The sequence below is a fragment of the Halyomorpha halys genome, unplaced genomic scaffold, assembly GCF_000696795.3.
Source record: "Halyomorpha halys isolate HHAL.00 unplaced genomic scaffold, Hhal_1.1 Scaffold1558.1, whole genome shotgun sequence".
In the NCBI taxonomy this organism is placed as follows: Eukaryota; Metazoa; Arthropoda; class Insecta; order Hemiptera; family Pentatomidae; genus Halyomorpha; species Halyomorpha halys.
Window position 1 is genome coordinate 58,308 of NW_027106959.1, and position 24,506 is coordinate 82,813.

The 24,506-nt window shown below is 31.0% G+C and overlaps 1 protein-coding gene across 1 annotated transcript in view; it reads right to left on the minus strand.

Moving 5' to 3' along the window:
* Positions 1-24,506, minus strand: part of boi (brother of ihog) — a 69,663-nt gene that overhangs the window by 33,093 nt on the left and 12,064 nt on the right. The gene's annotated exons all lie outside the window — the stretch shown is intronic.

A 24,506-nucleotide genomic window follows, 5' to 3' on the forward strand; every position in this document is an offset into this window, starting at 1 on the left:
GAGAAACTACATAACATCTAATAACATTTCTACATTAGAAGGTCTCGAGAATATCTTCTTTTCAGGCGCTTCGGAGGGTTGTCAGGAATGGAAGAGGAAGCAAAGATTGATATCTGGTTCAGGCTATATCGGTTACATATCAAACATTAAGGTCTTAATGTATGATTTTATTTGTGACAATAAGGAGCATTGAGAATTTTGGATTGTTAGGAATGGCTGTGGGGAATTTGAAGGTTTAGTGGAGTCCTAAAGCTCAACTCTGTATGCCCAGGTAGGCCTTATTATAGTTATGTAGATCAGTCTTTTGTAATGGATTGGTAGTTAAGGCCGTTTGTCTAGTAAGAAAAAAAATAAAATAAATAATATTGGAATGAGATAGTTGACCGTATGCAGACAATAAAGGTACAAAGTGGTAGAAAAAACTATTTAATGTTAACCAGTGTTTCCTCCCACTTTGCAGGGCTGATCTTGATAGAAAATTCAGCCTGCAACCTATTTCTATCAGGATCACCCCTGACGAAGCCCTGCAAAGTAGGGCAAAGCATTAAATAGTTTTTTCTACTATTTTGTACATTTATTGACCACCACCCGGACTATCTTTCTACAAAATAAATAATAACTATTATAGATAGATAGTCGAGTTTATAGCAGGATGTCTTGCATTCATTCAGTCTTCGAGATGACGTTGGCCTTTCCAACGTAATGTAATTAATGTTATGTACATCATTCTTTAACTCTTTCATTCTTTAATTAATATTATGTACATCATTCTTTAACTCTTTCATTCTTTAATTAATGTTATGTAATTAAAGAATGAAAGAGAAAAAAAATTTAACAAACTAGAGCAAATAATGCTTATAGAATTAATAAAAATAAATAATTGACTTTATAACGAAAATTTAAATTGAGAAAAGGCTTATAAAATCTTAAAGAAACCAACGGACTATCTTCGGCGATTTTTAGGACTTTGTTTTGTGATGTTTCAATTTTCATTAAAGATGCTGTACCAAATATAATAGTTGGCACAATTATGAGAAGGGATGGTTAATACAAGACTTTTAGCTGAACAGAATCCCAACGTTTGATTCTTTTTTCACGAGACTTGATGAGTCTAATCAGACAGCATCAACCTCTTTTAATGTAGTATACAGATTCCACCCATTCTTGTTACCTACCCCCCCCTTAAATCAAACCCTATACACCCATGGGGCTTAAAAGAAAAAAATCTTTTTATTATATTCTTTTTTTTTCTGATAAAAATGTTTTTTATTGGAAAAGATCCTAAAACTTTATTGTTCTTCAGACAAAAGTTTTTTTAATAAAACTAAACCATTACACTAATTAATGTTTAAATTACATTCTATTAAATTTTAAACAAATAAATAAAAAGCACTGGTTTCTATCCTCATACAATTTCTCCAAAACCCCTAAATGATTTAACATTTATCTTCTACCACAAAAAATCTCCCATCTTCTCGCTTAACTATGTTCGCAAAACAATAATTTTTCCCCTTATAGTAGCCTATGATATACTATTTTATTTATCATAAATAAACCCCTCCAGTATGCGATGCGCTTAAAAACCCTAGTGAATTTTAATACGTAATTTTCTGGAGGTGATAACAAATATAAAGCAAGTCACTATTTAATTTTTGGATGTTGCGGTTAAGCGTCTAATTTGACTAGTTGTCATAATAATGAACTATGGAAAATGCATGAAATCGAAACATCCCGATCGGAACTAGCCACCAGGTACAACTCATAACCCCAAAGGAATTCACCTCAAGTTCGGCCCGGAAATTACACAACGGTATGTACTCCTTTAGTAAGGTCAGACTCTTAGTATTCCAGTCCTGGAATTCCTGTTATATCCGCTACAAACTCTTGGATCTCATCACATCGATATGACTGTATACACATGAAAGTATTGTAAGATGGTAGACTAGCCGTTACTATTGTAGATAACTATAACTGGAGTGTAGGAGGCGCTCGGGTTAGGCTCGTTTTTTGCCCGAGGACCGCCTACACCTGCACCCTCCCCATCCCACTGTAATCTACTAAACGAATATTTGATGGGCAATGCTTAGCTTTAACACTCCTACTACTAGATTTTCTATGGCTTGAGATGCAACATGTCCTCAGAAATACTACATTATTCAGTATTACAGATTTAATAACAATAAAAGTCATTGTTTATTACTAAAGAACCATACAGTAAAAGAAAGAATCGGTAAATTAAATATATATATATTTATATATACACTACAATGAAAAATGCTCGTCTGTCATCTTTAAGACGCTGAAAAATAAAAAAAAAATGGCGCCCTAGAAAATCTAAGAAACAAAATAAGAAAAGAAGCTATCAATAATTTGCTTTTTTGGGGGGGTTGAAAAAGAAAATTTGAAAAAAGAGGGATTAACAAAAAAAAAAGTATAGAAAGGAGAAAAGAATAAAAGAACCAAAGCTATGAAACAAAAGGAAAAAAAGTCATATACTATTATTATATATACTTGCTATGCCTATATGCCGTAAGATTAAAAAAAAAATGTTTCTTATTAGATTTTAATAAGTATGCTGTGTAGTTCATGAACTCCATGAAGTTCGGTAGCACATCTTTGTTGTTTATGAATAAAGTTTTTCGGGCTTGAATTGATATAAAAAATCTTACATCGGCTGACGATAGATACTTTATTTTATTCTAGAATAATCTTGAAATGTTCGTTAATTTTCCATTTCTTGCTGAATTTCTATCCCCCGATAACTATCATACACAATTTATTTAAATATGGGAGGAGATTTTTATTTAGGGAGCGAGGAGAGAGGGTTGCAGTCAGTGAAGTAATAATAAACCTAAATTTCAGACCTTCACAACAACACTGTAACAAAAAATTAAAATATAACAAATAATATTTAAAAAAAGGTAATATATAATATTTCAATACGATGACTTAAACAAAAGTTAAACACTTCGAATGGCCATGATGAAAAATATTTCATTATTTACAAAGAACACTGTTTGAGTTTTATCAAACATATATTGATATATTTTTGTCTTAGCTGTTATAATATTTTTTTTTGTAGGATAGGTCCAAAGTAAAACAACTATATTTAGGCGACTTTTCGCGACTTAAATCTTCGCAATGTCATGCATTTAAAAAAGTTTCTTTAACTAATTATAAAACATTAAAATGTACAGAATAAAAATTAAGATTAATAAATAGAAATATTACTTATAATAATGTCATATAACTATTCATAGCTGTTATATCATTTTTTTTTTATACTTTTTCATTTTCTAATGAATTTTCAATGTTTTTTATCTTTTGTATAAATTCTTAATATCATAATAATATATATATATAATTTGTATAAATTCTTAATATTATCTTCTTATAGTATATTTGATCTTTTTAATTTCTTGTTACACTACTTGGATTTGTCTTTTTACTATATTATGGTTTGGTATCACGCTCTCTTTCTTGCTCTGATACAATGCTTTAGGCCAAGACGTTAACACAGATATAATAAGTTTCACACATTTTATTTAATTATAAAACTAGATATATAATTAAAAAAGAATTATTATTATTTATTTTTTTCGAAAAAAGGAGAAATCATTATTTTGTAATTGCATTTTGAAAACATTATAGAAACTGCTATTCCTATGAAGGTCTACCAAGTCTGTGAGTCTATAAAAAAAAAAAAAATACTATAGAAATATGTAAATTTATAAATAATGACAAAAAATAAGAAATACCTATTTTAATATACGGGGAACTGGACAAATAGCACATGATTGAATAAGTCGGATTTGAAAATCGATGTTTAATAGTTAAAATAGTTAATCCTGAGATATCAAACTTTTCCGAGGATGTCTAACTTTTCGATAACTATGTCATGATCTTGTAAAAAATATTTTTTTAATTAAATGATAAACGTTAATAGCTGATTATCAATAAAGTAAATGAAATATGATTTATATCCGGTATTCTTATCACTCTAGAGAAGTATAAAAATATATTTTAATAAGACAAAGAGCTGATGGAGGAAAAAGATTTTGAAAACGAAGAACGCCTGACTTCAAGCAAGAAAGTTCTAACCTCAACCACAAACCTTGATCTGGGGATGGATCCTAGACTATCCCCGATTTTTATGGAAGGTGTCTAGAACTATCGCTTATTCTTCGAGATAAAAAAAAAAAAAAAAATTCAACCTGAATAACTTTGAAGGTAGTTCCAAATTATTCTTAAAAGTGTTTATATCAAATTTGTATTTACACAACGCAGAAGCTTGTTTTCAAATTTATCTGTTGTATGCTTTTGATAAGGTAATTATTTACTGCCGCTTATTACGTCAATTAACATAAATAATCTTACATCTCGTCTTATAAGCCTTTCAGAAATTTTTAGATTCTACATTTGACGAGATTTGAACAATCAAACGGAATGGCCAAATTATGGCATAAGCGTAATATAGCTTCAGATTTTGTATTTATTGTTAGAGTGAAAATTGGGTTATTCCAAGTTCTAAGATTTATTTTTATTTATTTTTTTTTATAATTTATTTATTGTTATTTACAACAGTATACATATATGCACATCAAGTAAATTTGCTGTAAGTGATATTATGACATGATACAAACATGTGGAGAATCTACCCATTGATAGAACTTCAAAAACACTTCTAAAGGAGAAGATCTCGAGGCCATCTTCTTTTCAGACGCCTATGAGGATTATTAGGTAGTGAAGGAGAAGCCAGGTTAGAAACGAGTTGGTTTGGGTGGTTGGGAAGTTTATTATGGAAGAATTGGTATCTGGTTCTGGCCAAATCGGCAACATAGGGGACATTGAGGTCCTGATGGATGATTTGATTTGTGACAAAGTAAGGAGCATTAAGGATTTTACGAAGGATTTTGGACTGCAAGGATTGGATTCGAGAGGAATTGGATGGTTTAGTGGAGCCCCATAGCTCAATTCCGTATGGTAAGAGTTATTAAATCTTTATTTATCCATACTATTAGCACTACAGCAATAAGCCAATAACGTGTCTCTTTTCTGTCAAAAAAATGAGGCTTGCATTCTTTTAATCTTCAAATGTTTAATAATGAACTAATCCAGCAGGGATTCCACTGGCTCATTACCAGTGACGCGGTGAGAGGGTTACGCTAGGATCTTGAAGAACCCTGGTTCTGCCTAATGATTTTTTTTTTTAATTGTTATATAAGTTCATAATTTTACTTATTTTATTTTATCCTTTTTTCTTTCTTCACGTACATTTCGATAATGTTAATTGTGTTTATCCTTTTTTTTATGCATAAAGATTTGATTTATTTTTGTGTATACTGTTTTTTTCATTTATTTATTTACTTTTATTTTTTTTTCAATTTTAGTATAAATTTGATCATTTATCACTATTACTTATTGCCCAACAACGTTGTAATATTTATCACTAAGTAAAATGATTATGTATGATACCTAACTTGGAAAAACTGCTAAAAATAGAAAGGAGAATCTTAAGAAAAATCTATGGGCCCAGGAAAACACAAGGCTACAGCCTAAGATCTAACGAAGAGATCTACAGAATCATCAAAGATCTGGAAACCGAGATAAGAATCAGAAGGCTGATGTTCTATGGACACATAGAGAGGATGAAGTAGGAAAGATTGAATAAGAAGATCTTTAAAAAAAAAATTTAGTTACAAAAACATGAGAGGATACACGAGGCAAATGAGGGAGGAATTAAAGAGACTTAAAATTTCAGATACCGACTGTCTAGATAGAGATACGTATAAGGAAACATTGAAAAATCTCACCAATATTGGAAGAGGGAAAAAAATGGGTACGAAGAGGTCCGAAGGGAAGAAAGAAAATCAAGACTCCCAAAGAAGCCTAAATATTTATAATCACGTAGTCCTTAGTAGCTGATACGTGATAAAAAAAAAAAAATGATTATAATATACTAAAAACTTTTACCAATTCACAGTCGTCAGATCCATCTAATTAATTCTTATTGATCTTTAATGTAATTTAATTTATAATTAAATTAAACAGCTTTTATAAAGTAAAAGACTTACGGAAAAATGGTTAACTCTTCCCATAATCACGCGATCCCTTCCTACCTTCACCATGAAAAATAGGCAACTATCTGCCCAATAAAAATTTCCAGAAAAAAAAAATTGCCAAGGCAAGTACTTGGAAGACTTTTTTTAAAAATTTGGAACAGCTATTCCCAAGGCGTTTGGAAGTCGCATTTTGAAAAATTTGGTAAACGTTATTGGGTTTCGACCATAATTCTGAAACGAATTTATATTACTAGGTACTCATTGCAAGCAGAATTGAATACTCTTTAATATCTGAAGTAATAAGTAAAAACCTGAAACTAGACCGAGAACAAAAATTTACCATCTGGTTTATAACCTATAAGACTAAACGTCATAGGATAAATTAATTCTGCTTAGGATGAATACCTATTTTAAGCTGAGTTTAATTTTATTTACTTCTTGATATGGTTTTCAACAGAAAGCAGTGTTTTGAAGTTATAACCGAAAATCAGAAAAAAATCTTTTAAAGTTCACCTTGAACAAAAGAATCTTCCTCCACCTAATTTACAACTAATTCGAAATAAAACAAAACGTCATACGACCAAAGTTATATATCTTTTAGGCTTCGATATGAGTAACTGAAAATGTTTGACAACTCGAAAATAATTGAAAAATGGTAAATAAAAATTTAGCTCTATCAACTGTATATCCGATGGAGATAAGACGAAATTTTAAATTTCCAAAAATCTGTGGTTGCTGGTGCAATCTGCCTGTTTATATATATGTAAATTTGTTACCTTCTCACTTTGTGATTGGAATTGTAATAATAAATTTGTAACTTTCTGACACATGTCAATTGTATTCTACTAAGATTGTAAACCCAGTATAAATGCCCCTAGTGGTCGAAACACTTAAATAAATTTTTATATAATATAAGTATTACGGTTTAGTCACAATAGACCTTTAAAAATAAATTTTTATTTTTGGGGGAGTTAAATATCAAAAATTATCTTTTGATGCAGTCTAAAAAGTATAACTTTGCCAATCTTCAAGTTTATTACTTCATTTGAAAGCAGTTTAAAATGTTCACAGATGAGTGAGGGAAAAAATGTGACTCATGACGAGTGAGCAAGTGAGTTAGATCAGTTGCACAGTATGTACAGTGTAATCTCAGTAATCCCAACTAGTTGCTGCAGAGTGGTGTTTGGATTACAAAAAGTATTAGGAAAAATATTGTAAAAAAAATCAGTTATATGAACGTGCATAAATATTTTTATTTATTTTTTTTTTACTATTTTATTAAAAATAAGACAAAAAATTGTTCTCTTTTACATTCCCTATAATGCTCAGTGATGATTTAATTTGTTAAAATTATTAGATTGTTCATATATAAATGGAAAAAAAGTATAAATAAAAATATAAAATGCTCTTTGTATGGTTTATTTTTGTATTTTATATATATATTTTGTATTATAAATGTTTCTACTATTAATTAAATGACTTTTACATAATCAAAAGACTTATACAATAGCTACTATGTATTGTTAATTCCAATAAAATATATTATGAGTACTTCCACAGTTAATAGATAACTCGATTTTGAAAATGTAAAAATATCTACATTCCATTTCTACGGTAATTGTTATAACTTGCATATAGACCGGAAAGTCAACAATGACCTTCACACATGTACACTTTTATATGAAAATATAAATTTTCGAAAAGTAACCCTTTTTTACACTAGCTTGAATTACCGATATTACACTGTTTCTAGATTTGAAATGTAAGGTATTCGCTAATAAAACAAAATTGATGCTATAAAATTTTTATTCAAACAATTTTTAATTTAGTACAGCCGTTTCCGTGGTAAAGACGTTTGAATTCTATAGTGAGTCATTATTTTGATTTTCTTGAAAATTATAAATGTGCCACTGTAGATTTCGATAATGTTCCTCGAATTTCAATATTAGATTAGTAAAGTTATTTCTTTTCCACATGTTGGTCAGATTTTAATCAATAGCACACACACACACTTCATATAATTTTTTTTTTAGGACGGACAGTTAAGCTGACAGGAAGCAGTGGTATTGAGGTTTGCGTAGCTCGGTTATGCACCAGCCTGAATTTCCCTTTCTCACGGATGTCGGGTGAGTTTTTTTTACCATTTGGCGGAAACTTTCCCGACTCTCGTCATGTAATGAGCTGCTTGTCAGGTTTCGATAGTTGCAAATGCACCGGCACAAGCCAGGAAAAGTATACTTATGGCCATAACTCTTAATGGGAAAAGAAAAAAAATTTAAATTAAGGTATTACGGATTAAACTATTTATAAATTTACGACGCAGGAAAAAAGACATACTTATTAAAACAGGAATATATTCAAACGAAAATGTTAAGACTAATAACAGACGCGCGTAGGTAAATAACGTAACTATGTTTATGAAAGATACAAACTTGTCTCAATCAACTAGCATTCTCTAACATGTACGATAATATAATTCACAATTTTTTTTTATTTTTATTTATTGATAGATATTACAATCTGCCACACAGTTGTGGGCAATAGGTAATAGTGATGAATGATCGCACTTCACAAATTAACAATATACTAACAAACGACATGCCCTCCAAAACCAGATGACTAAAAAGATGCTGGATGAAAGATCTTGTGTAAATTAAGTAGATGAAATCAAGATCGACAAGAGGGACTGCTAGAAACTTCTTTCTTTTTCTGCCAGTATTGCAACAATAATTTGACAATAATCCATATTTCACACCACACCTCAATAGCTTAGGATTAAACCCAGATATTCCAAAAACCCTCGGAGACGATAATAAAACAATAGGATTAGTGTTTCAGTTTTTAAAATGAAAAGATTTACTGACAAAAATATAACATTGAACAGAAGGAAAAATAAAATAATAAATAATCAAATTAAAATTAAACAAATATAAGTTATATTAAATAAAATATAAATGGCGTGTTGATGACCAATGAAGTTTGGCGCCACTAAGCAAAGAGAAACAAACAAACTGTTCTTTCCTATTCCTGAAATATCAATAAATATAAATATAACTTTACTATTCTCCTCTGGTTCGGTCTGTAATAACTTCTACAGTTAAGCTTAATAAAAGAAAAGTATTGATCGTTTAAAACTAAATTAATAGATAAAATTCTCAACAACACATCACACGGAGATACATCAAATTCTTTGACAGTCCCCCTGCTTCCTTCAATCCAGTATTCCAGTCTATCACCCCATCCTCCCTTCCTGCGAGGTGGCAGGGCAAGAAAGGTTCCAAAAACCCTGTAAACATTACCCGATAACTCCTTTCTTTACATGCATCCCCTCCCCTCTACTCTTTTTTCGACTTCTGAGTGTTTTTCTTATTATTTAATATTTATTATCTTTTGTCTTAAAATATTAACTGTTTTATTTTTCTCTTTCTCAGCTTAATCAATATGAGGAGACCCCTCACTTCCAGATATTTTATAGTAGAATTCATATGGAATGGACATATCAAAACAACAAAATAAGTATTTCACCATATACCTTCAAGTGCCATTGGTAGAAAAAAGTAATATTCAATTTGAATTATGTAACCATACGTAATGCAACCTATTAATTAAATGTTTTAGAGGGACCGGAAAAAAAAGATAAAATTCTAATTATATCAAGAAAAATACCGATTGACAGGCAAAGGTAAACTAGAAAAGAAGTCATCAGAATATTTGGATCCGAGATTCAAAATAAATAAAACTTTTTACCCTATTGCACTGGCTTAGAATGAGCAAAACCCAATATACAAAATCTGGTGCAGCGTGCTCATCACACAACTTTCACTTGCCACCCTCCGCGCCCACAAGTTTTTTGTAGTTTGGGTTCACGTTTACGTCTCAAAAGACAAATATTATAACAAAAAATTGTTATTTTTCTGTTACTATAAAAATTCGTATTTTCTTACTATATAATTTAATTGAGTATAAAGTTTAAAATTCCACCATACCTTAGGTTATTCAACCAAGGTTTTGAGATCGAGACGATAAAATCTTATGATACTCCACACAATTTTTCACTTACACAAACTACAGCTTTCTGTGAAATTTGAAATACTATTTTAATTCTTTTTTTGTTTTAAATTTCAAATATTTGTATTAAAAAATTAATCATGTTTATACATTAGGCTATATATAAAAAAAAAAAATGTTTTTCATACAATGCACCCAATCGGTTTTTTTATGTCTTCGCAAACCTAATTCTATGTACAGTTCAATTATTCCGGAAGATATAAGAAGTTGGTCTATCCAAACAATTCTGTTTTCAGCTAAAATAAAATGCAATTATGATCTATAGAGTATGGAAGTAAGACCACTTTTACTGACATAGCTTCATCAAAAAATATTTTCTTTATCCAACAAATAATTTTTATTTATTAGAGGATTAACAATCAATTATCGAACAATCAATACAATTTTTAGAAGGTCTTTATCATTAGAATGATCGATATAAACTGATTATAGTAAATGTCATGTAAAGTCGATCTAGAAGATCGATTTTTCATTCACTTATTTTTAACAAGTGGATATAGAGCAACAGGTTATTATACAACTTGATAATTTCTCTCGTTTCTTCATGAATGAAAACTGGTTGGTCGGTGTAAGAGAAAGGCAAAGTAAATTGAGTTTTTTTTATACGATAATTTACCGTTAAATGTATGATTAAAATAAAAAAACTTTTATTGCGTTACTATCGTTCAGAATTATGTGCTTTAAAGTTGGTCATATTCGCTATTGTTGGGCAAGATATTTGTATCGAAAAATGTTTTGCGTATCACTATTTTTCCAATATCAAAATATCTAGAATAACTGTAGTGGTTGAGGTTTCACGACTAAAAACTAGTCTGGTTCTTCCAACTGATAAAGTTGGTGACTGAGGCGTAATAGAAAAATCTCTACATTATAGGAACTTTTACCACCGAGGAAGATTGAATCTTGGGGAATTCGATATTGTGGTTTCCATGCGTGGCTGGTTTCGATGTAGAGGGCGGCAATCACTTCGAAATGACTCCAGAATCCACCTTATTCTGAACATATTATGTAATTTATTCATAAATATATCTTTATTGTTCAAACTTAGAACATACCGTACATTTCTATATATTTCCTTATTACACCGTACACCAGATTCATTCTGAAATGAATAACGCCGAATCTCGAAATATATCATGCTGTCCGAATATAATTTTTTTCCGAAAAAATACAGTAATTAACTATAATTAAATGTATTGAAAATATTCTTCCTTGTTAAATTCTTTATTTTAAGCAGGTTATCTTAAATAAATGTATCTTCAATTATCACATTTTAACTTGTCTCCTTATTAGTCATACATATATTATCAACAATCATATTGCTGTCAGTTTTATATTAAATTAATAAACAAAATTTCATCTATAATAATAAATAAGGAGATATAAAACCATTATGTATACTGTTACCATATAATGGTTTTAGATACCCTTATTTATTATTATAGATGATTTATTGTTAATGAATCCAATAAGCGAAAACTCATCCAGTAAGAACTTATAATATTAAGAAGTAATTAACAGGTTAAAGTAATAATAATAATTTTAAATAATTGAAGGAATTTACTTCGTCAGTTAGAAGGGAAATCCGTTCATAAATCGACTGAATCACTGATTACTCACTCTTTAGATGAGCGAACAGAACAGAAAGATGTGTTAAGTTCTCTGTAGTACATCTTCATCATTTACCCCAGCAGCTATAATCTACTTTTTTTAAAAGTAATAAACCCATAAATCCCAATAGATCACATTTACTCTTCGTCGTAAACCTGCTGACTGCCCGACAGTATACTTTAATAATGTGACTCTTACCCCTGTAGAACAGATTCGTTATCTTGGACTACACCTTGACAAACGACTAACCTGGAATCCTCACACAAGATTGAAAAGACAGGAAACTGCACGCAGATTTCGACAATTACAGCACTTACTAGACAAACGGTATAAATTTCCAACTCATTATAAAAGACTGATCTACATGACAATAATAAGGCCCATCTGGACATACGGAGTTGAGCTTTGGGGCTCCACTAAACCTTCGAATTCCTCTCGTATCCAATCCAAAATCCTTCGTAAAATCCTCAATGCTCCTTATTTTGTTACTAATAAAACCATACATAAAGACCTAAATGTTCCTTATGTAACCGATCCAGCCCGCACCCGATATTCCTTCCATTATAAACTCCCTAACCACCCAAACCCACTAGTTTCTAACCTTGCTTCCTCTTCCATTCCTGGCAATCCTCCGAGGTGCCTGAAAAGAAGATGGCCTTGTGACCTTATATTGTAAAATGTTTTTAGAGTTCTACTACTGGGTAGTTTCTCTACATGCTATATTCTATCATTATCATTTGATCACTATCATTATGTCATTATGATCAAATTTACTTGTTGTATTTTTTATACAGTAGTAAATATCAATAAATAAAAAAAAAAAGTAATAAACTCTCTATGGAGTTTCTCAACGTAATGATTATAAGAAAAAACAGATTATAAGTGTTTTTCAAAACTTCGGTAAATAATGTGGAAAAATTCTTAAGCAAACCTGGAGGTTTTAATTTTTTTTTTTTGAAGGTGTGAAAACCTAAGATGTGAAGTGCCTAATAGTAACTAAAAAAATAAAATAACTTTAGACAAATGAAATATGAAACCGAGAATTAAGTCCATTTTTTATATTTAATTACAGGATTTTAATTAAGTACTACATTTACAATCATTTTCTTAGGAACTTAAGCCTGAAGCGAATTCGCTAAGTTTGAATAACTTGACAGCATACAGGCAAGACAAGTTCCTAAGACTAAATTATAATTACTTTAATTAAATTTTTCTATTTACGGAGTTTTAATTTCTGAGCAAAAATTGTCGACAATTAACTAGCCAAACTTTCATTTTCGTCTTTTTTTTTTTGGGGGGGGGGGGTATTATGTAATATTTTCAAATCTGTTGTTCAGATCTTAAACCTGAAAATATTAGTTTTGGACATGTTTATGGATTTCTTTCAACTTTTTAAATGAGAAAAAATATGTTGTTTTTTTTTTAAACAAATATAACTTATTTGTTATCTTTTTCTTATAATCATCGTGTTGGAAATGTCCATATAGGATTTATTTTAAAAAAGGGGTAATTTTTTTAGCGGATTTATTATGTCATCATTATTTTACTGATCCAAAGCTAGCTCTTATTAATAAATTAGTAAATCGTCCACTGTTTACAGTTAGAGATATTCTGATCTCTAAAAAGAGCCATTTTTTCTATCTCCGCTCCCAAGGAATGCTAAGTTAATCGAAGCTTTATTCGAACACAAGTTTCTGTGTTTCAATTAGTCAATAGTTTTTATATAACATGCGCCTATAATAACGCCTTTTCATCACAATGAATGAATGAGTAACTAACATCATCCACGACAATGCCAGAAGACTAAATCGTTTTTTTTTTTTTTTTTGTCAGAGCACTAGGGTTACGCCACTGCTGCCAATAATCAAAAGGGATTTGACCGCATACTGAGTGTTTCTATCGCTTGAGGACAAATCAACTATATAACTATCACTAACTCATACATTATCCTTCCAAAAAAGGTAAAATAAGGCCGAGAAATGAAAGGATGAAGCAAATAAAGGATATTATAGGACTCAATAATAAAATTATTCTTAAAAACCATAATAAGAATAGATTCCCGCATAAGTAAATTAAATCTAGATTATACATTTACAAAAGAGGTTAGATGTAAAATTGTCTTGACTACTCTATATTACAGATAAGAGAATCTAATAAAAATTGTATATACAAAATTTTGTATTTTAATTAATACAAGGATTTTGTATTACATAATTAGCCTAGCATTTACCGAACCTATATGTATTTTGCTTTTTATTATTTATTTTTATATACAACGAAATGTTTTTAAACCAGCTGATTTCTCGAGCGGTTTCTAAAATTAGTATAGTAATTTATTGAGACAACTTCTACGTCAGTAGCCTAACAAAACATCAATCTTTCAAGCATTTCATAATGGCTTTTAATCCTAACTTAATATCTTCTCAACCATCTGTTCAACCCACAGGAAGCGAACATAACGTAGATGACCTTTGTCGTGTGGGGGTGTTGTGGCCAATATCATTGTTCTATTTTCATTCTAAGGAAACAGATATCGAAAATAAGAAAAAAATTGGTATAAAACAGAGTAAAAAAAATTTAACTTTTTTCATTGCATTGTACTTCCGTATTAGCCTCAAATAACGAAGAAGTGTGAAAATTTATAAACTATAATTGTAAATTATTCTCTTAATAAACTCCATTAAAAAAAAAAATTGTTATTTTAAATACTAGTACTAGTAGTAGTAGTAGTAGTAATGGGACATTAGTCCACCGAGTGCCTATAACTAGAGGTTGGGCAAACTACTGATAGCTAACTTGAGGTTATCATGGCCTACTTCTTGAGATTCATTACTTTAATTTGAATTTTCGAAAAAGAAAAAAAAAACTGCTTCATTTGTAGAAAAACTACACCCTCCAATTTTTGGAAAAAGGTAAGTTGCGTTGTAAGGAACGTTTGGTCTGAAAAAGGAAGATTCGACTAAAGGATAGTAAGACAAAACGAAATTGAGCGACCTTCGCCCAACGTTTAAATTTGCTGTCTTCAGAGTGAAAGACACGCAGACAAAAGAGTTACCAGATCGAGCAGGCAATCCTGCGAGGAGTAAACCAAAGCGTAGTTATAGGATTATGTGATTAAATAAAAACTTAGATTTTGACGAGGTGGGGAGTTGTACCTGCCGGAGAACCTTCAAGTAAGGAGATCAATAAAGACAGTCCAGCAGATATAAGAGAAATGGAACCGGTGAAAACCCCAGAAAGCTATCTTAAGGAAGTACTCCTCTAACGTTCGTTCGCGACTGGAAATAAAATTATCCTCACAAATTACTGAGTCTCACAGCCTCCTTCCCCTCTTATGAGGTTTCTGAGCTAAAATATTTTAACATCGTAAGAACATTGATACCATGTGCCCAAGTGGTAAGGTACCGGAGACCGCTATGCATGTATTTACCTGAGGGGCAAAAGGTTGCAGAGAAAGTCAGTACTTAACCAGGTCTCCCTCCGCTAATGACTAAAGAGAACCGTAGTGCATAACCTTTGTGTAAGTGTGGAAGGCAGTTACGGACCCAACTCACTATTGTTTGGTAAGCTAAAAGCAGTGAAATCAGGATCGCCAACAAACAGAAGGCGATGCTGTTAGAACTGAAAAAGGAAAAAAGAATAAGTTGTGTGCAAAAATAAGGATAAAAATGTAAATTAATTTGGTTATATACAAAAAAAAAATAGATGTGACTAATTAAGTTAAACATACTATGAAGAATATATATATATATTTTAATAAAAAGTATTTTACTCCATTTTTATTATACTGATGTGTGTTTTATAAAGTATTAAAATTAACATAAAGATCATAACTGAGAAAAATGTAGCATTTGATATTATACAAAATAATTTCTTAGCCTGGCTCGGTCCCCGATACGTAGGTACCTCACGATCAGAAATAGCCATAATCTGAATATACTGCTTTTCTTTAGTATGCAGAACAGAGAGGTTTCAGCAAACGATTGTCGTTTCATAGGCTCCACACTCTTCCCAAGATTACAAACATTCATAACAAGGTTAAATCCTGAGGCAATATATACTACGATACACAGAGGTGGGGGTCGGAGGACGGGTTCCTGAGTCATCCTGTACCGGTCCAAGGACCTTGTGGGGACCTTGTCCTCTGGGTTTCATGTCTGGAGCAGTCAGCGGGTGATGTATCGTACAACATAACTTCTTACCAAAAAGTTGGCACTGTATCCAGCATTCAGAACAATGTACCAATAGAATGGCGTTTAGTTAAACCGAGTAACCTTACTGACAAGATAGGTTATAATACAGTGTTTCTCCTTAAGGCCACCGGCAGCGCACGGGAACGCCCATTATCTGTACGAGTAAGAAATATAATAAAAATTTTGTTTAGTATTTGAATTCATATTGTTTCAAAACATTCACGGAATCGTATTGAATAATTTCCAAATGAGTTGTTCGCTCAAAAAAAATTTTCATCCCTGCAAACGGGCATGTTACAACACATTACATTATTCTGCTGTTTTTAAGTAGATGTCAGGACATGAAGTAAGCTTGCATTGAGGAAATTTAATATGAGCAGAAACATGTTCTGACGATAGTGACGAATCCCCAAAACTTTATCATGTTGTAAAATATAAGAAGATAATGAATGATTATTTTATTTGTATCTCTAGCTAAGGGAGTTGAGGCGTCACCTTAGTAACCTCATAACTGAAATGGTGCTGGTTCGATTCCAGCCTGGGCTAGTTTAATTTTGAGGCGTTCCTACGGAATGAAATATCTAGTCTCTCACATTGGTTAGAACAGGTTACCAGTAGACGATAAGGATCAGGTAATCGTAAAAAACATATAAACATAAACAAAAAATAGGGACATACCTAGCACATATGTAGAATAAGCAACACTATACTTTGTTTTCGAAGATGTTCCGAAAGTCAACACATAATTAAGATGTTATGATAATTATAGTCCTGAATAATTCATGATTAAAATGCTCTGAATGCATTAAAGTCTCTAGGTCTTAAAATATTATCCATATTTAAAACTTGTTATCATCGCATTTTGATCTTTTTCTTCAAAATCTAAAATGATCCTACAAGTACTCATTGGATATATTTTTTCCAGTTAAGCGTTATCCATTAGACATAAGAGGTATTCCAGTATAACGAGCACCGCTGACGGGCTATATACGGTACAGCAATGGAAAGTGCACTTCCTTATTGCACCGAAGTAAAAGTGGTCCTCAACTTCTTCTATATCTGGAGTTGGGTGTGGTTCAAGGCAGGCGGGTGTACTATCTGGGTGAATGGGGCGAAATGTCGATGAAGTCGTCGGCAATACTTGTTTTGTACAATTTACTTCCGGTTAAAAGCTAATAATTGGAAAGTATTATTATAAAAAAAGAAAAGAAAAAGAAGGAAGTTCTTGAGGATATACCGGGAAAAAAAAGAAAAGAAAGGGTTTCTCCATTTCTTGAGGAATTACAACAGAATTCTTTATCACCTAATCTAACTACACTTTATCATTCATGATTCAGTTCATTCTCTGTTTAAAATATTTAATCACACCCCACGAAAGACATATAACTTTTATTTTTAATGTTTTAGAATTACAATGGAAAATTCCAAAACCAAAAGTCTCAAATGTCTCACATATCATTAAACGTTCCACCAATCCAGACCGAAAATAGTATACATGCAGACCAGTGAAAGTATATTTTACAGGAAGTCTAAAAAAAAAGTAGTTAGTGACTACACTTAGATAAAATAAGGAAAAGAAAATTAAATAAATTGTTTTAATTTATATATCCTTTTCCAAATAAGCAGTAAATAAGTATGCACCGATTTCTGTTGATTGAAATTTTACGAACATTTCTGGTAAATTAAAAAAAAAAAAATATAAAATTCAACAGCCAAAAGTTCAAAATCAGCCATTTCAACAACATTTATAAATTGTATACCATTAAATTATACATTTAATGATTACCAAAACATTAGAATTTGATCAAGGAATCATCCAAAACAGATGGTCAACTAATATTTTTTTTGTTGGATTTTTTTTTTTCCATTTTGCGCTTCAATAGCAACTTTATGGTCGATCCTATCCTAGAAATGTATAATACGAGCATGATATCTGTAGATAATCTAAATAGCTTTATAATGACTACTTTATTTTTTATTTTAGTCAAGTGGTTGCACGAAGTTCAACGAAGGGAATCCAAAGCAGTACCTTCCAAGAGTGGACAGTAATATCCTTGGGGTTTTCCAGAACTGACGGATTTTTGATGGAGCAAATAATATTGATATGCTGCATATTACAGAAGCCGAGCATTTACTAATGTTAAACGTCTAAATTTTGCTGGTAATGGAATCTTTCAAGAAACTAACATTCCTAAAGGGTAAAGACAACGTCAAGCAAATTGCTTAAACTCCAGGCAATGGAACGAAAACAAGAATGTGGTGCCAACTCTTCTTCATGCGTCCAATAAGGATTGCTAAGGAGTAAAGATATCCTAGCCCACAAACTTGTATATTCTTTAATTGGAGAAGATGATCGGGGGTGTGGTCAGAAAAAAGAACATATAATAAACCAAAAAAATTATTTATTTATGCCGACGTCTCGACCTGAGTTCCAGGTCTCCATTAGGAAGGTTAGTAGGAAATTCTAGCTAAAATTGTATTTTCTTGAATATTCTTTCTTCGATGACGGTTTCCCTTACCGCCGTGCAGTCTTGTTTTGAAATTCCTTACTCATATACATTCGCAAAACCTCATCATTTACATAACCCATGGCATTTAAATATACATTATTTCTCCACCTACACAATCATCAATTTACCTCATGTTAGTAAGAATAAAGCAAGATGTTTGATATTTATTTACTTATTTTATTCTATCGATCATTTATAAATATTCAACATTGTTCATTTTACAAATATGATTTGTATTTTGTATATATATCTATGTATTATATATTATTGTATTTCGTATTTAAATGAAAAATAAAGAGGTTTTGAAAATAAAAAAAAATCATTTTACAAAGAAATGATGTATGTATACCAGTGAAATATTGCCTAAAAATTCAGAAGCGAAGTGCCAGCACACGTATTTAGGGAATAAGTTGTTTTTTAGGTTTAGTTTAAATTTCAAAACCAATGTGTGCCCCAGCAATTCAAAGAACAAAAATACAACTCAAAAACTCCTTAAAATGTAGGCCACTACAGAAGAAGGAAACAGTGCAGAACCAGAATATATATTGGTATATATATTCATGCTAAAAACCATAAATGAAATTCAGAAATAGGGGTTATGAAAAAAAAAAAAAATCATTTTACAAATGATCTACAAAAGTGTGCTCCCTGCCCTATGAAGCACCTATGCTGACCAACATAGCAACTTCAACGCCCAAGAGGCTCCAAAAGTTTCAGAGTGGTATAGTGAGACATACTTCACTTCAAAGAGGGAAAAGGGGCCATATATTTATATCGAGGAGACACATCAAATTTATTGACAGCCTTCAGTACTGTACAAACCCATTATTTAGGACACTGACACAGACAGGACGGCTATAAAGGTGGCAGACACACACACACTCAGGTTAGACTGAGTCCAAGTAACTAAATTATTTGAATAAACAAACCTGGTGAACCCCGTCAGCAACAGACTGACACAAATAGTGCCCTAGCCCCCTCTTAAAATGCAGAAAAAGGGGCTACCCTCCTAAAACTGTTTTCATCATGACCCATGCCCATGATGAAAAAAAAGTCATTCTACATTTTAGTCATTATATTAAAATATCATTATTTTATTATTTAGGTATTACATTAAATCATCATATACCAAACTATTGATTTTCTGAATATACATAATCATTATTCTTAGGAAATTGGGAATCCTAGAGTAAAATTATTTTTCATTTTATATTGCTTTCAATAAAACCTCTGCTAGTAGAGCAATTAGTTTACTTGCGAAGAAAAATACAAGTCTGATTTTACTATATTATACGCTATGAAGTTCCACTTTTTGCAAAAATTACTTTCAAACCTCGAAAAATATAGACAGAACTATAAGCAGATCGACACAAGTAGCTGATTTTATTCATTCTTAGTAGTTTCGATATGTCAAAGATAAATTGTGCTTTTAAAGGCGGATTTCCTTAAGAATAATTATTTTATTCCATCAAACGTTGATAAATACAGTAGAACCTTTGAAAATAAAAGTTCAAGGCCAAGTACCAGGTACAAGTTATAAGTGCAAAGCCCTTTTATAATTGCACCTAACCTAAAGAAATAACCTTTGCGTTTGAACCAAAGCGGTGCCTTTGTGATGTAACATACCTTCACCTTCCGCTACAAGCTTAGACTTCAGTCCATGTTTTCCAATAATGTATTCAACATTGATTTTATAAATTATTTTCAATACTTTATTGTTTTCGTAGCAGCTTGAATAAACAAATAAAATACTAAAACTGTTGGAAATTATTGCATCATACAAATATATAATAATAATAATCTTTATTTATTCTGGGATTGATCCCTTTAGAATAATTTACAGGCGTCAAAATTAGGCTTTAGAGCCTTAGAGTAAATTACAAGATGCCATACAATAAAATAATACAGTGAATTTAAAAATACACAATTAACCAACCATAGTTAACAGAACATATAAAATAATGATAAAACAAATAAAATGAAACCCCTTGTCATATCATAAAACATAAGATGACTTCTGATAGTAAATAAAAGAGAAAAATCAAATAAAATTAAACTAAAAAGTAATAAATGGACAGATATAATTTCTGCTAGTGTACATATTTACAATTATAAACGAAGATTTAAGACATAAAATACAGAAAATATATAAAGATTTTTTGAAACTTTCAATTGTTATTCTTCCGGAATTGGGTGGACAGAAGGTAGTCGAAGTTACGGGATTTGAAGATTGGAAGGGTGTTAGAACTACGAATAAAGGAGGGGAATAGAATTCCATAGGGAAGAGGAACGGATGAGGAAAGATCTACCAAAGGCTGCGGTTCGATGGGCAGTTACATATAAGTTTGAGGGTCGTGAGGGGGTATTGGGGGAATGAACTGAGGACTTAAATTGAAGGATATCTGACATGTACGATGGACGGCGGGATTGGATAACTTGATAGAGAAAGGAAGCATGGAAATATTTACGACGGAAGGAGGAGTAAAGCCACTTCAACTCTTCATAAAAACGGGTGACAGAGGCGTCCCTAAAGATGAATCGAACAAAGCAATTATTTAACCGTATATAATATGTACAGGATCTTGATGTTTATTCTATTGGAATCTTTAAAAAAGAAAACATTATATATATCGAATATTTATTGATACTATCTGATATCTGCTAATTAAAAATATTTATATATATCGAATATTTAAAGACTTAGCTATATAACTATAGTCTGTCTCATAACTGTATTTCGAATAGTTATTTACACCAATGATGCACAAATCAGTGAAAAGTTGAATGATTCCAATGTGTTTGAGTTACTTTAGGTTTTTCAAATCTTCCAATATTACCCAAACAATATCCGTAAGTATGCATAATGCATTTAGCAATCTAATATATCCGGCAGGATATATAAATTTTAATATATGTCAATGATCGGAACACCAGGATTCGAAAGTTAGTATCAATATCTCTGAGATAACAGACATGAGCAAGTACAAAAAAAAAAAGTGCCTTTTTTCAATGAGGTTATGTTCCGGAGAAACCTAAAACTGGGAAAGAAGGAGAAATTGTTGATATAATTGCTATCCACGTTTGGAGAAGGTTGTATGACATCCTGTGACAAACAAGCCGCGCACGTTTAAGTGAATCAAGAACTAATTTATACAGATGGCAGGAAGAGATAATGACAGAAATGGTTCCTACAACGGAAGAAGGGCTTTCACCTAAGTTCGAGTGCAACTGGTCCAGGTTCTCTGGTGCAAGAGGAAGTGGCCTACCGCCGATCTAGTCGGCATTTGGACCGTTACCCACATCCGGTTCACTTTGAAATACACCAATCAAATATTATTTTGACTACTAGTAAACACTGCCTTATGAAAAGGGACTAAATATTAGGGATTTTGTTCAAAGAATTATATGAAGAGTTCATGGACACACAACAGCATAATTCCGTTTTTCAAAATTTTTCTATTAAACGCATATTAGAAGTATTCCTTTATTTGAAAAATGTAAAAAAAAAAAAATAAATAAATAAATAAATAAAAAAATAAATAAAAAAAATGGGAAATTCAAATCTTTTTCCCCCGGTGTTTGAATTATCCGTGCATTTTTATTTTTAAAAAAATCTTGTCCTATCTTATACTTTTTCTTAGGAACTTTTTTGAAACTGTGACATTTGAAGTGAAACTTCTTCGGGCTTGGTAGAGCCATTATGCCAGATTCTGACGAAAAGTATAACGCTTTCCCATCTCAATAAATAAGCCCTTTGAAGAAGATGGTCAGGGGGTGCGGTCAGTAAAAAAATACATAAATAAACAAAAAAATATTTATTCATGCCGACGTTTCGACCTGAGTTTCAGGTCTTCATCAGGGATGTTAGCAGGGGATCCTGGCTAAAACTCAAAAAACTCAGTTTTAGCCAGGATCCCCTGCTAATCTTCCTAATGGAGACCTGAAACTCAGGTCGAAATGTCGTCAAGAATAAATAATTTTTTTGCTGACCGCATTCTCCGACCATCTTCTCCAATTATTAATCTACAATGAACTATCCTCACCTCATAATATTATTAATAGCGGAATAGATGATGAGGCACCAAAGGGATCTTTTAAGAAAGTAGTGTTCTAAATGATTCACAAAACACCTTAAATTATCTTGCAAATAACTCTAAAACAATACATCTCATGAAACATTATAACTGTTTGAAAGATTTTGGTTCACTACAATACAAAACTAAAATTATCTAAGTCAGATCAGGGTCGGCTATGAACTCAACCGTGTATATTTTGTAATGAGATTTTCGGTTGTAAACAATGGTAGCTGAAAAAAATTATAAATTTTACTATGTTAAAATTTTTGTTAATTAAAATAATTTAACATCAAGATAATTCTCTTAAAAAACATATTTAATAATGATTTTTTAACAATTTATACAAACAGCCTTTAAAAAGACGGTGAAGCTAAAAATTTTAATTCATAAAATATTTCAGTTACCATATTTTACGACCGAACGTCTCAAATATTCTATGTAGTTATCGATAAAAAATCGACCTTTTAACTTCGACTTATCGAGTTTTAACAGTATATATTGAATCGTCTTGGAATAAAACATCAATTACACACTTCAGCCTACTTCAGAGAGACTTCAACCCGAAGATAATGTTCATTCAAAATTTTAAGAAACAGTTGACTGTATGTGACCTAAGAAATCTGTTTAATATATATTTAAAAAATCGGATTTATTACAATATAAAAATTGAAATGTTACATTAAAAACGGTCAAATCCATTTTCTATTGTATTTACGCTGATAGCTTTTATGATAAATTATCTACAGGGAAGAGCATTTCTCCAAACAATCACGATGATCAAGAACAAAAATACATACTGGAAAATGGTTTTAGCTGGTTTTAGAATGCAATAACTCAATTTATGTAATTAGAAAACATTTATAAACATTGAATAGATTCGGAACTGAATTGTTCACAGAACTCAGTTCACTGTTTGTTTAGAGACCCCATGCCTCCCGTGTAATCTAACATTGAATTTACTTAGATTAAGACTGAAACTGATATCTCAATTCTTATCAGTCCATTAATGAATACCACATCATGAAGACAGTTAACTAATACTCAGTAATAATTTTACGATCAATATCAAGGCCATCAAGAAATTATTGTAAAGTAATTTCTTTTAGTGCATTCTAATCTAAAACTATGCTCCAAAGACGGTAGTAGTAAGTTTACCATCCCCTATAGCACAAAAGCCCAAGAGGAGAAAAAAGGCAATTATCTCACCCGAATTTTTGATTACTTTAATGAAAAATATGTAAAATTACTAGTCAAAATTGATGAGTCTGTCAAGTATAAGTAGGGGGAATAAAAATGGCGGCTATTTCAAAACGTTAAATAAAATAAATTTATTTTTCATTTGAAGCTCTACATCTTAAAAAGTATTTACAACACAAGAAAACTTAGGAGAACGTCCTTTAAAGAAAAATAAATTTGTTAAAATATGACCCCTGATAGTTATTTACGTTAAATGGTTCTCGAGATATAGCTTTTTAAAAAGCAACAACGTTTTATGGTTCTAGACACATATATTTTAAAAATCAAACATTTTATCCGAACAACTAGAAATTAACATTTTGTGAATTTATTTTGTCAAATATCATAAATCTGCTTATACAAAGATAAAGGTTATAAACTATTTTATGGTAAATTTGACTGGCTTTAATTTAAGTGCTGACTAACATGTGTACGTCTTATGGTTTTTGAAATAATGTTTTTCATAAATCAAACTTATTGTCTGAACTACTATAAATCAATTTATTTTAACAAATACTATGAAAACTACGATTCCTACGAAGATGAAGGACATAAATTACTTTATAGTACATTAAACTAGCTTTAATTTGAGTGCTAATAGCTATACGTCTGATGAAGACCTGAAACTCAGGTCGAAACGTCGGAATAAAATAAATATAGGGTGTTTTTTTAAGCCCGATAGAACTTGAAATTGTAAAAAATAACACAAAAAATTAAATTGTAATCAAAATTTTTTTTTTATTCGAAAGA